The sequence below is a fragment of the Heptranchias perlo genome, chromosome 9 (assembly GCF_035084215.1).
Source record: "Heptranchias perlo isolate sHepPer1 chromosome 9, sHepPer1.hap1, whole genome shotgun sequence".
NCBI classification, from domain to species: Eukaryota; Metazoa; Chordata; class Chondrichthyes; order Hexanchiformes; family Hexanchidae; genus Heptranchias; species Heptranchias perlo.
Genome location: NC_090333.1, coordinates 14,303,500 through 14,318,288, shown reverse-complemented (window position 1 = coordinate 14,318,288; position 14,789 = coordinate 14,303,500). Strand labels below are relative to the sequence as shown.

At 46.1% G+C, this 14,789-nt stretch overlaps 1 protein-coding gene across 3 annotated transcripts in view; it reads left to right on the top strand.

The window, feature by feature from the left end:
- LOC137325135 (uncharacterized) overlaps positions 1-14,789 on the top strand; it is a 234,395-nt gene that overhangs the window by 161,190 nt on the left and 58,416 nt on the right. The window lies entirely within an intron of this gene.

Sequence of the window (14,789 nt, the reverse complement as noted above, 5' to 3'; positions counted from 1 at the left end):
AAGGTAAGTTTTTATTTTTCGGTTTTGCCGCGTGCCCATTGACCCTCCCCCGCCACCCACTGCCATCCCGCCACCTTTTAAAATTGAGCCCAAAGAGTCTGCAAAGGGATATAGACAGGTTAAGTGAGTGGGCAAGAAGACGGCAGATGGAGTATAATGTGGGGAAATGTGAGATTATTCACTTTGGTAGGAAAAATAGAAAATCAGAATAATTTTTAAATTGTGAGAAACTATTAAATGTTGGTGTTCAGAGTGATTTGGATATCCTTGTACACGAAACACAAAAAGTTAACTTGCAGGTACAGCAAGCAATTAGGAAGGCAAATAGTATGTTGGCCTTTATTACAAGGGGGTTGGAGTACAAGAGTAAGGAAGTCTTGCTGCAATTGTACAGGGTTTTGGTGAGACCACACCTGGAGTACTGTGTGCAGTTTTGGTCTCCTTACCTAAGGAAGGATATACTTGCCTTAGAGGCGGTGCAACAAAGATTCACTAGATTGATTCCTGGACTGAGAGGGTTGTCCTATGAGGAGTGATTGAGTAGAATGGGCCTATACTGTCTGGAGTTTAGAAGAATGAGAGGTGAACTCATTGGAATATATATGATTCTGAGAGGGCTTGATAGGGTAGATGCTGAGAGGCTGTTTCCCTGTCTGGAGAATCTAGAACGGGGGGGGGCATAGTCGCAGGATAAGGCATCAGTCATTTAGGACTGAGATGAGGAGAAATTTCTTCACTCAGAGGGTTGTGAATCTTTGGAATTCTCTACCCCAGTGGGCTGTGGATGCTCAGTCATTGAGTATGTTCAAGGCTGAGATAGATTTTTGGACTCTAGGGGAATCAAGGGATATGGGGATCGGGCAGGAAAATGGAGTTGAGGTAGAAGATCAGCCATGATCTTATTGAATGGCGGAGCGGGCTCGAAGGGCTGTATGGCCTACTTCTGCTCCTATTATGTTCTTAAAGACACCCATGTTAGTCGCCTCAACTACTCCACGTGGCAGTGTGTTCCACATTCTCACCACTCTCTGAGTAAAGAAGTTTCTCCTGAATTCCCTATTGGATTTATTAGTGACTATCTTTTATTTATGACCCCCTAGTTTTGATCTCCCCCACAAGTGGAAACATCTTTATGTCTACCCTATCGAACCCCTTCATAATTTTAAAGGCCTCTATTAGGTCACCCCTCAGCCTTCTCTTTTCTAGAGAAAAGAGCTGTGACTGTTGACACGCTATTCACTGAAGGAGGCATCAAAGCCAAACTCAATCCTGTCCTTACTTGTCATCCTCACAAGGGCACTTCCCAGCATGGGTCACTGAATATCCCTGGCTGATATTCCACTCCCTAGCCCAGAGGTGCTGAGGTCAATTTTAGCCCCTCTGCTGCCAACCTGACTGAGATCAGCCAATTGAGGACAGGCCCAGAAGTCGAACCATGATACCTTCTGGTTTGTAGGGCTGAGTTTTACCAACTGAGCCATCAGGAGCAGGGATTTCATAGAGGTCATTGAATGTTTAGGAGGTCACTCCTTCACTCAGTTCAAAATCATTTCACTCTGAGTGCCTGCTAATTTTGGTAACAGAACAGCTGAATAAAGATTTTTTTTTTAAGAGCTGAACATGCAATTATTGTGAAAAATAAAAAGCTTTTCCACAATAACATTCAATAAACACGGTGTATTCGACCAGTGGTTAACAACAGTGAATTGTGGTACTCATTTCCTGCTCATTTTCTTAATGTTATTTGCATGGACTCATTTAATTTAGATTGAATTTGAATTAAATAACACCACGTAAATTATGCAGATGGGTTTTATTCAAATTCAAGCCAAATTTAGAAACCTGCTGCTGTGCCAACATGTCATATTCCAGGATGAGTCCCACTTTATTCTGGCTACCCTGATGGAAACTGGATTTGGAATCTTCAGCCACATTTACATTGCTGGGACTTTGATCAAGTGAGGCTCATGTCAAGACCCGTGACCTCTGAACTTGGTGCTCCCCTTTTTTTTTTACTGCCCCCGTTCGAGGGGAGACAGAATGAGCAATTTGTTTCTCCGTGCCTCCGATTTCCACTCCGGGGATTCGAGAAAAGCTATGTTCCAGGCACTGTCAGAACTGCAGGGTTTGCCTGCTTGATGTTAAATAGCAGTGTCGACAGCGAGAGTATCGAGCGCCTGCCATCAACGACACTCTGTAGATGTAAAAGCGCCTTCTGTACCTTTACACTCAACCCCTGCACTGTAATCCGGGCTCAGCAAGCAAATCCTCCTGAGCGAATTGAGTAAAACTGCACTACTTACGTTGCTGGCTGGCTCCATAATTGTAGTATTAATTTGGGACTTAAAAAAAATTCCACGTACATACACTAATTACATGCACATGTCAAATAAGTACAAATTTTCACTGAACAGCGATCTGGTAGAACACAGGATGCGGTTGGTGGTATAAGAGAATGCAGACAGTTACAGGGAGGATTCGATTGTGAGTCTTTTACACTGGCATGTGCCCGCATTCATCTGAATTGGCACCCTGATGGCACCATGAGGTCTAATCTGCACCAGTGCCATTTCAGAAGGATTCCTGGGTACGGCACTGGACTAGCAACTCAAGAGGTTGTGAGTTTGGATTCTTCCATGGCAGGTTGTGAAACTGACTTCAATAAGTCTGTAATTTGTGGGCGAGCACCAGAAAGAATGATCACGGAAGATGCCAGATTGTTGTACAAATCCAACCATATCACTAATGTCTCCAGGGAAGGGAACCTGCCACCCCCACCTGGTCCAGCCTATACTTGACTCCAGTCCGCACCACATGGCTGAATCTCCTCGTAAACCGTTCATTTGCACAAATAAGAACTTTGAAGACCCACCACCACCTTCTCAGAGCAACAAGGAATGAGTAAAAATGCAGTCTTAAATTTGCCTTGCCCACATCCCGAGAACAAATTAAGAAAAAAGCTTCAACATTTTTTTTATTTTCAGGATGTGGGTGATGCTAGCGTGGCTGAATTCATTGGCCATCCCTAGTTTCCCTGAGAAGGCCTTCCTTTGAGAAGGTGTTGGTGGACCTTCTGTTTCGCAGTGATTGATTGTGCAAGTGAGTGTCTTGCTAGACCACTTAAGCAGGTGTTAAGAGTCAATTACATAGTATGGGACTGAACACTACCATAACCATGCTATCTAAAGTGGCATATACGTCTTTTTAAAAATTGCTCCTTCGTGTTGGTGTCCTGTCTGGCAATTTGACTTGCTTGCATTAATGTATAGCAGGGTTTGGACTCAAATGATCTCCGCTAAAACAATAAATCGTTGCGTGTAAATGGGGGGGGAAAAGGAAGAGTGGAGTTGGGACATTTGGATCAACCTGCTTTAATGGGTGTTTTGCTCGCCGTGTAAATGAGTCTGCAGAGCTTTGACCACTTCCTACTTGAATATCTTTGCTCTGAAGCCCATGACCTACAGGTCCATTTCTCTTCCCCCCCCCACCCCGCCCCCGCCCCCCACCACCCTCCAGACTTCTTGGAAATTTATGCAAGGCATTGGACCAAATTTGTATTTTGATGGCCTCATTGAATTTCATCTCCTTATACCTTTTGTACTGCCTTTCCCTCAAACGAATGGATGTGTCAGACAGTTGAAAAGTAATCACAGTCAGCACATGCCCTAAGGTGCACCCAGAGGTAGGAAATTACTATGTTTTGAATCAGACTGTTCACACCATCTTGTGTCTTGTCCGGTTACTTCACAGGCAGGTTTAACCCGTTGGAGATTGCAAGAATGTGTTTTTCCCTAATTGTCTTCCCCCTTTTCTCCCCAACTCTCTTATCTGAAAGCCGTGATGTTGCTGGGTATGGTTTATTAGCACAGGCAACTGCTACAATTCCTCGTGTGAGCTTGGGCAGTGTGTTGGCAGTTGTAGAGGGCATCACAGCTCAACCTGATCCTCTCCTTTCTCACACACACACACACGCACACACATACACACACATCATTGGAAGGCAATCATAAGCAGGAACATGGCTGAATTTTATCTCCTCCCTCCCCCAAGGGAACTGAGGCCAATTGTAGCATCCCAGTTACTGCCTAGCTGAGATCAGAAAACATCAATCAGACCAGGAGTTAAGCCTGGGCCCTTCAGGGCAGCAAGTTTTAGTGCTACAAGGAGGGGTGCCTTTATTCACAAGGCCATTAGGGGAGCTGGTGCAATGACGTCTTTGGGCACAAATTCAAATCTATCAAGACTAAAGCAAAGCGGGGGCATTATGTGTGGACTACCATGGAGAGGGCCAGTGATTCCCCACATGATGAATTACATCGAGTTACATCCAGTTATATCGAGTCTGCAGCACAGAAACAGGCCATTTGGCACAACTGGATCTATGTCAGCGCTTATGTTCCACATGGGCCTTCTCCCTCCCTATTCTTCTATTCCTTTCTCCTTCGTGTGCTTATCTAGCTTCCCCTTAAATGCATCTATACTATTTGCCTCAACTACTCCTTGTGGTAGCATGTTCCACATTCTTATTACTCTTCAGGTAAAGGCATTTTTCCTGAATTCCCTATTGGATTTATTAGTGACTATCCTATGTTGATATCTTGTCTAGTTTTGGACTCCCCCACAAGTGGAAACATCTTCTCCACGTCTACCCTTTCATAATCTTAAAGACCTCTATCAGGTCACCACTCAGCCTTCTCTTTTCTAGAGAAAAGAGCCCCAGCCTGTTTGGTCTTTCCTGATAAGTCTATCCTCTCAGTTTTGGTATCATCCTTGTGAATCTTTTTTGCACCCTCTCCAATGCTTCTATATCCTTTTATAATATGGAGACCAGAACTGTTCACAGTACTCCAAGTGTGGCCTAACCAAGGTTCTATACAAGTTTAACATAACTTCTCCGCTTTTCAATTCTATCCCTCTATGAATTGAACCCCAGTGCTTGGTTTGTCTTTTTTCAGGCCTTATTAAGCTTCATCATTACTTTTAGTGATTTGTGTATCTTACTCTGAGATCCCTTTGCTCCTCTATCCCATTTAGACTCTTATTATCTGAGCAATATGTGGCCTCCTTATTCTTCCTAACAAAATGCACTACCTCACACTTATCTATATTGAAATTAATTTGCCAATTACACACCCATTCTGCAAATTTATTACTATTTTCTTGCATTTTAACGCATTCTTCCTTTGTATTAACTATAGCCCCCAATTTCGGTCATCCGCAAATTTTGAAATTGTACTTCCAATTCCCAAGTCCAAGTCGTTAATGTAAATTGTGAACAACAGTGGTCCCAGCACCGATCCCTGTGGAACACCACTTCCCACCTTTTGCCAGTCTGAGTAGCTACCCTTAACCCCCACTCTCTGTTTTCTGTTTTGTAGCCATTCTGCTCCCTGACTCCACATGCTCTGACCTTAGCCATGAGTCTACAGTGTGGTACCTTATTGAAGGCCTTTTGAAAATCCAAATATATTACGTCTTCTGATGTCAAGCATGGCATCAGGAGGAGGCATTGAGCAGAGGCTTAGTGTTGGATGATTGAATTATGAGGGACGGTTGGAAAAATTTGGGGAGTAATTTTCACCTTCACCTTGGGATCATATATTGTTTTTGAAGTTGTTGGTTGAGGGAGGAATGTTGGCCTAAACACCAGGCAAACTCCCTACCCTTCTTTGAATAATGCCATGGGATCTTTAACATCCACCTGAACTGACAGACGGGGACCTCGGTTTAACAGCTCATTAGAGATGAGGGTTTGTTTCAGCATGGTGTATAAATGACAGGCAAGCCCAGGATTTCTGGAATTTCCTAAAGCTACCACTACTCTAAGGGTTAATACCAATGAATATCTGTTCAATGTCAGCAAAACCATTTTATAATAATCATCATCAAAAATATGCAGAGATGTAAAAAGACAATGTACAGACGCAAGAAAGCTTCAGACAACATTCAGTACTCAGGGCCATTTGAGAGGGAAGTTCTCACACTAATCTAAGCCTTATACTTTGGAAATCCCCCCCAAACCTCTCCCTCTCTCCAACACCATCTCCTTCTTTAGGACCCTCCTTAAAACCCCCATTTGGTCAACTATCCTAATAGCTCCTTCTTTAGCTCGGTGTCGATTTTTGTCTGATTTAAGCTTCTGTGAAGTGCTTTGGGACGTTTTTCTGCATTAAAAGCACTACATAAATGCAAGTTGTTGTTGTAAGCGAACTTGCAAGTAAGTGGAGCACTTTTAAATAAGAGAAGCTGAGAATTCTGAGTTGTCATGTGAATGGGATGGAGAGTACAGGACCAAGCATAGATGAGGCTGTGGGCAATGTCATAATATGCTTATGATTTGTATTAGCGATTAACCTCCACAACAGCAGATGCTCTTTACAAATTTACTTCCCACTATGCTTTGCTGAATGACATTTGGGTAGAACATTTGGAGAAGCATTTGGAAAGAGTCCCCAAAGCAAGCACCCAAGCTGTTTGTAATAGATTGCAGAAACCATGACCAGACAGAACTCAGAAGAGCATTATTCCAGGAAATGCAAGCACTTGTTCAATTGTTACAACCAGTGTGAGTGAGGTCCTGTTCCACACAAGGCGATCGTCATAAAGGGGGTGGAGCCAGCACTCCCTGCATCACGTGTTCTTGAGCCCCAGGGTCTCTGAGAGACCCAGCACATGGTCGTCGAAGGTATGGCTGGTCAGACCAGGCATACTCCCCTGGCCAGTGGTGAATGTGGGCACCCCTTGAGAATCCACGGTGAAATCAAAGTCTTGTTTTTAAAGCAACCTCACTTGTGAGGGAGCCACAGCGGCCAACTACAAGTTCCTTAGTCCTGGACACTTGCACTTTACTTTCTATCTTCTTTTTATATGGCGGGTGCCTCGTGGTGTGGGCACCCGCTATTTGGAGGCGAATTAGGGAACCTCGCCACGATCCCAGAAAGTTTGTCGGGGTCAGCGGTGGAGGTTCCCAGCAGGCACAATCCCAGCGTAAATGCCAGGATCATCAGTCCACAGATTTTCAGGGCAAATGTTCCTCAGAACTGGTCATACTCAACAAAGCAGCCCCGATTTTAGAATGAAGGAACGGGTGCGTTGGGGGCGGGGGAGCTCTGAAAATCGGGGAAATCCCGAGCGGGTTCGGAACTCGGCTCCAACCTGCAGAATTCCGGGATCCCCACTGACGCGTCTGGGTGAGCGCGCGCCTTACAAATATGGAAGTCCCACCGGCAATTAAAGCAGGCGGGATGATAGGGGAGAATTTATAACGGGGAATAAGGAAATGGCAGAGAAATTAAATAAATACTTTGTGTCTGTCTTCACGGTAGAAGGCACAAAAAACCTCCCAGAAATACTAGAGAACCAAGGGTCTGGCGAGAATGAGGAACTGAAAGAAATTAGTATTCGTAAAAATATAGTACTAGAGAAATTAATGGGACTGAAAGTCGATAAATCCCAAGGGCCTGATGATCTACATCCCAGGGTTTTGAAAGAGGCGGCTGTAGAGATAGTGGTTGTCATCTTCCAAAATTCTATAGATTCTGGAATGGTTCCCACAGATTGGAGGGTAGCAAATGTAACCCCATTATTTAAGAAAGGAGGGAGAGAGAAAAACAGGGAACTACAGACCTGTTAGCCTGATATCAGTAGTAGGGAAAATGCTAGAATCTATTATAAAGGATGTGATAACAGGACACTTAGAAAATAATAATAGGATTTGGCAGAGTCAACATGGATTTATGAAAGGGAAATCATGTTTGACAGACCTATGGGAGTTCTTTTAAGGATGTAACTAGTAGAATAGATAATGGGGAACCAGTGGATGTGGTGTATTTGGATTTTCAGAAGGGTTTCGATAAGGTCCCACACAGGAGCTGGGGGAACAAAGTTAAAGCACATGGAATTGGGGGTAATATACTGGCAAGGATTGAGAATTGATTAACAGACAGGAAACAGAGAGTAGGAATAAATGGGTCTTTTTCAGGTTGGCAGACTGTGACTAGTGGGGTACCGCAGGGATCGGTGCTTGCGCCCCAGCTATTCACAATCTATATCAATGATTTGGATGAGGAGACCAAATGTAATATTTCCAAGTTTGCTGATGACACAAAACTAGGTGGGAATGTAAGTTGTGAGGAGGATGCAAAGAGGCTTCAAGGGGATATAGACAGGCTAAGTGAGTGGGCAAGAACATGGCCGATTGGAATATAATGTGGAAAAATGTGAAGTTATCCACTTTGGTAGGAAAAACAGAAATGCAGAGTATTTTTTAAATGGTGAGAGATTGGGAAATGTTGATGTTCAAATGGACCTGGGTGTCCTTGTACATGAGTCACTGAAAGCTAACATGCAGGTGCAGCAAGCAATTAGGGAGGCCTTTATTTCAAGAGGATTTGAGTACAGAAGTAAAGATGTCTTACTGCAATTATATAGGGCCTTGGTGAGACCATACCTGGAGTATTGTGTACAATTTTGGTCTCTTTACCTAAGAAAAGATATACTTGCCACAGCGTTACTGCAATGAAGGTTCACCAGACTGATTCCTGGGATGGCGGGATTGTTGCATGAGGAGAGATTGAGTAGACTAGGCCTGTATTCTCTCGAGTTTAGAAGAATGAAAGGTGGTCTCATTGAAACATATAAAATTCTTACAGGGCTCGACAGGGTAGAAGCAGGGAGGATGTTTCCCCTGGCTGGGGAGTCTAGAACCAGGAGGCACAGTCTCAGAGTAAGGGGTAGGCCATTTAGGACTGAAATGAGGAGAAATTTCTTCACTCAGAGGGTGGTGAATCTTTGGAATTCTCTACCCCAGAGGGCTGTGGAGGCTCAGTCATTGAGTACATTCAAAACAGAGATCGATAGATTTCTAGATATTAAAGGCATCAAGGGATATGGGGATGGTGCAGGAAAATGGCGTTGAGGTAGAAGATCAGCCATGATCTTGTTGAATAGCAGAGCAGGCTCGAGGGGCCGAATGGCCTATTCCTGCTCCTATTTCTTATGTTCTCATGTTCTTATGATATTCAAGAAAGTTATTTAGAGAGTTGAAGTACTTGAAGTACTTAATTTTGTGCACATTGAGGCAAGGGTCTGATTTTCAAACATCCTTAGCGTGTTTCCCGTGCTGTGGGAAACACTCCATGTAGCAAGAGATGTGTTTCAGCCAGCAGCCAGTGGGAGATTCAAATGCTTTTTTGACAGATGGGGATAAAAGGTGAGTTATTGAAGCAGGGCACTCAGTTCTTTCAGACAAACTTTTGGCTGAGAGACCTTTGTGTTTTCACTAAAAATTCTTAGTTTCCACTCAGAATTCTTCTGTTCACACATATTTGCCAACTTTTCGGACCCCCTCAAACTGACACCATCAGGCTGGGGGGCACGATGGCTGCATTCACCACTAGAACCGAGGACGAGCAACATCACCATCCTCGCCAGGCACGGAGTGCACTTCTGCCACTTGCAGCTCCACAACACAGTGCTGCGCTACAGGGACCTGCACAAGAGCACAGAGGGAAACAACAGAGAGAGCGACGTCGCAGGAGACTCTACCCTCGCAACAGGGTCTACAGACCAAGGCTCAGCTTCCTGGACCTCTCTGAGGAGCAGTGCACACGGAACCAGAGAATGAGTCACCAGGGGATTGCAGACATCTGCAGCCTCCTTCATGCCGAGCTGTTCCCGGCTGGGTCGAGCGGCATCTCATTACCCGTCGCAGTTTTAGTCACCACTGCCCTCAACTTCTTCGCCTCCGCGTTATTCCAGGGTGCCACCGGGGACGTCGCTGGGGTCTCTCAGTCATCTGCACACAATTGCATAAGGCAGGTCAGCGACGGCTTGTTTTGCAGACCCTCGAACTACATCAACTTCCCCATGGACAACCTCAGCCAGACGGAGAGGGCTGTGGGATTCCACTCTGTGGCTGCACACATATAGCAATCCGAGCACCTCCTCACGAACCAGGACTGTTCATCAACAGAAAGGGGTATCACTCCATCAACGCTCAGCTCGTTTGTGACCACCGCAAAAGATTCCTTAATATGTGCGCCAGATTCCCTGGCAGCTGCCACGATTCCTTCATTCTGAGGGAATCCAACATCCCGCTCCTCTTTCACGCACCGAACACCCGTAAGGGCGGGCTCCTCGGGGACAAGGGGTACCCCCTACACACGTGGGTCATGACACCTCTGCAACAGCGTCGATATAACGACAGCTACATCACCACCAGGTCTACAATTGAGCGTGCTATTGGGCTGCTCAAGATGCGATTTAGGTGCCTTAATGGTTCTGCGGGAGTGCTTCAATACGCACCAGGCAGAGTGGGACGCATTATAGTCGTGTGTTGTATCCTTCACAACATGGTACAACAGAGAGGGGTGCCACTTGAGGAGGCCCCATCCACATCTGCCATCCACATTGAGCAGCAGGAGGAGGAGGTGAAAGAGGAGGAGTAAACCATGGGCAGATTAGCGGCTCACCTGGCTGCTCATGAAGCCAGGGAGTCACTGATATGTGAATGGTTCTCCTAACATCAGAAAGTGTGAAGAGTCCAGTCCTCGCACCACCTGGATAGAGCAGCGCCAACACCAGCCCCCCCCCAGCCCTCCCTGCACAAAATAGTCCTGCAACTACACATACGCCCACTGTAAAGTGATCCATTGGGTGGCATCAAGTGTCGCTGTTCATGGTGAAGCTCATTAATGGGCGCTATCACAAAAGCCAGTCAAGAATGGGCAAGACGTGGCAGTAGTGGTGAGAATGATAACATTTCATGTGAGTTTAACAAAAACCAAATATAAATGAAAAACATGACCATCTGTCAGACACCCTTGTGCACATCTTTTGTGCTCACAAATTGTTAGCCTTTCTCTTCCTACTGCTTCTACGTGGTGCATCCCCTGTGGCTGCAGCAGAGATAGTGGCAGGTTGCTCATGTTCATGCCCTGACCGATTAGACGCTTTGGGCCGACGCCATCTGGGTTTGGAGCCCATAAGAGCCCCTCCAAAGACTGCTCCACCTGCACCTGTGCAGGGGCAGACTTGGCCACATGGAGAGGAGGCGGCATTGCGGGTGCTGGTTGAGAGGGAGGCAACGGGGTGAGAGGTGGGAGCGCTTTGAGTGGAGTCCCCACTTTCATATCCCCTTTCGCCATCATCCCTCTCCCGGACTAGGCCCACATCACTCTTACCACCCTGCTGCACAACAGTTTGGAGGACATGTATGATGCCCTGGAAGCCCAGTTGTAAAGTATCTGCCTGTCTGTTTAAGGCGGCAGAATGTTGTTCGCCCTGAGTCTGAACGACCGTTGTCAGGGCCTGAATGGACTCATTTGTGAGCCGTGCTTGAAGCTCAATGGAGGATAGCCTTCTCCCCATCGCAGACATTCCAACATTTACCTGCAACACTATCTCAGACAGTTGCTCACGTCCCTGCGACACTATCTCAGGGATTCCCTCACGTTACTGTGCCATCATTCCACTCATGCAGAGTTGGACTACTCCATCCTCTGTGCTATTGTGGAGATTGTGCGTGGCACCTGTTCCAGTACCTCATAAATGTACCTCGCTCATTCTCCTTTTAAAGGATGGTCCCCGGGGTTCAGCATCTGCGTCCAGCTGAGCAGAGCCTGGAGAGGAGTGCACCCACCAACACGGACTCTCGGCAGCTGCCCCTGCCACCAGTGTCTGCTCATGCTCACGTGTGTGGTAACTCACCAGGTGCCAACCCAACTAACTGACTACTAGGACCCATCGAGGTTTGAGTATCTGTGCTGGTGGATGGCTCGCTAGGATGTGACGGTGCACCCTCAGAGGCCAGCAGGTCCTCTGAAGAATCGCCCTTTGCCATCGTTGCGGCCGTTGAAGGGCCTGTAAGAGAACAGAGGGCAATATTAAGCATGATCACTGATGTGTCATGTTGCAATGAGCATACTGAGGTGTTCAACATGGTAAGGCATGTTAACATCAATTCATATTGTGTGTGATGAATGTTAAAGTTGTGTCACCGGATGTTTGTGGGGTGCCAGTCTCAGTGTCCCCGACGGACAGGCACTCGAGGGTGGGGCTGAGTTTGCTGATCTCTACTCAAACAGTACCGGGTCACGGTAAAGGAAAATTGACAAGATTTCCGCTCTGGATCCTTCCTGGTAAAACTATATATGTAGACAACCACTAATTTTATATACAGCTTTTAACATAGAAAACATCCCCAAGTGTTTCACAGAGGCATGAGATAAACAGACACTGAGCCAAGGGAGGAGATATTGGAAAGGCTAACCAAATGCATGATCAAGAGGTAGTTTTAAGAAGAGTCTTAAAGATGGAAAGGGACGTGAGAGGCTTAGGGTGCAGAGTGGGAAATTCCAGAGAGTGGGACCTCAGCACCTCCTTCTCCGTGTCTATGAGGATCACTATTTGTTGTGGCCCCCCCTCCAGTCCTCACCCTCTCGCGTGCATTCTGAGCTCTCTTCTCCTAGAAGGGGAGAAAGTACAGACGTGTAAGTGAGTGATGGTGAAGTGGTCAGCCGATGAATGCATTGCTTTGGGTGAGGCTGACCGTGAAAGAGGTGCTTCAGAGGGTGAGTATGAGACAGAGCCATCACATTGGATGAGGATTGGGATGAGTGATAGTGGTGGGGTGACTAATAGGGAGGTGAGGAAGTGCAGATAAGTTGAGGATGAGCCTTAAGTGGGTGTGAGGAGTGATGTGATGGAGTAGTCTTGGCAGTGCAGAATGAGTTGGGTGCGGTGGGGGCGGTGATGTGAAACACGGAATGCAGGGGAATCAATAAAATGTACTCACTTTTGCTGACCTAGTTAGATCATTGAAACGCTTCCTGCACTGAACCCAGGTGCGGGAGATGTTTCTGCTGCTGGTGACCTCCTCTGCCACCTCAAGTCAGGCCTTCTTGATGGCAGAGGCAGGGCACTTCTTCCCGTCCGCGGGGTGAAACACTTCCCTCCTCCTCCTCCTCACCCCGGCCAGTAGCTGCTGCAGTGAGGCATCGCTAAATCTTGGAGCAGCCTTGCCCCTGTGCTGCTCCATATTGTGTGTTTTCTGGTCTTTGCTGCAGCAAAAGCCTTTGGAGCAATGGCCTTTTAAATAGAGCCGCTCCAGCTGACAGCCTGTCATGTGGGTGCGCAGAGACCCCACTACACAGCTTTCGGACGGCAAAACCGGAAGCCACGTTAAGTGGCAATAATTCACTTGCGATCGCATGTGAAACAGATATATTTTATTAGTCAGGTTACCCACACGCCCATTCACCACCCCCCACCCCCTCCGATCCCCGCTGCCGTCCCGCCTCCATTCGAAAATCGGGGCCAGCATGTGGATAACCGATTTTAGCAGCTAGCCAATATGTAATGAACCCAGAACACAGTGCTCTCTATTACAATCATTATGCAGTTATACCATTACTACATTATTATGTCACAGTCCTAAGCTGATGCTAAGTGCTTTTCACGGGCATGTAGGAACGATCAGAGGGAGAGGTACCTTCTGACCATCTTGTATGCTGCCTAGCAACTGACTGTAGAACTGAATCAGTAGACGGCTGGGATCAGGACTCCTGCCTATTTTCCTTCCCAGCCATGACATGCACCATGGAGAGCAAGGGAAGAAAAGTAATCTAAGAAGAGTTTTCTAAAAGGGCAAGCCTTTAGCATAGGCAGCAGTTCACTAATGGGCTGCGCCAAGGAGTGGTATAAAGAGCACAGGTTCTCCCCAAGAATTCACAACGTGGGAAGTCCTGTTCTCAGCTACCACGGTCTCAGGAGGTGCCCACCGCATGCAGGGCACTTCTCTCTGAGAGACGAGGAGTGTAAATTAATGAGTATGTTAATCTACAGGTGGTGACACTGGCAGAGTCCTGGTGCCCAGTCTACTGACTGAGAAATGGCCCATAGTGTTGGCGGAGAAATAAACCTATAAAAATGGGGCAGACGAGCAATGTATTTTCTTAAATTAGCTTCTTAGAGACACTTAATCGCGAGCCCTGAGAAACAAGGGATTGTTTTCTGGAATATTTTGCTCATAAACATGAAGGAACTGAGCATTAGGTGTGGATTGGCTTCACTTCAATGGAAAATAACTAGTCTAACATTCTAATTGTACCATAAAATCGTAATAGTGATTAGAATTGTTAAATGCCTCGTATAAAGCCATGGATTTACATGTCAATAAAGGGTTTTTTTCAAATCCTTTCAGCCCTTGCTTAAAGATTCCTTTTGTTTGCTTTATTTATCTCAATTAGTTTTTCTCTATTTTCTCCCGATTACACCTCTCCTTGTGCCAGCTTGCCTCAACTATTAGCACTCTCACCTTTTAATCAAAAGGTTGTGATATCAAATACCAATCCAGTACTTGAGCGCAATCAAGGCGGACACTCGATGGCAGTACTGCATGGCTCAGTGCTGCACTGGGCAATACCTTTTAACCATTTGAAAATCCCTTTCAATTTTCTAAACGCATGCGGCATTTAGTTCCTGTAGCAGTTCCAAACATTTTCTGCACGTTTCTAACAAGAAAGCTTACAAAGTAGATATGGAAAAATGAACAGGACTAATTCATTTGGTTTGTGTAATAGACTACATGATTGTTACAATCTGGTTGCATTTTGCTACTGGTGCCAGGTCATTGCCACAAATGTGACTATCACCAAGATCATTTCCCTATCTAAACGGCCATTGTTACTGCGTTCCTCTAATTCTGGCCTTTTGCGCATCACCGATTTCCTTTGCCCCACCATTGGCGGCCGTGCCGTCAGCTGCTTAGACCCTAAGCTCTGGAATTC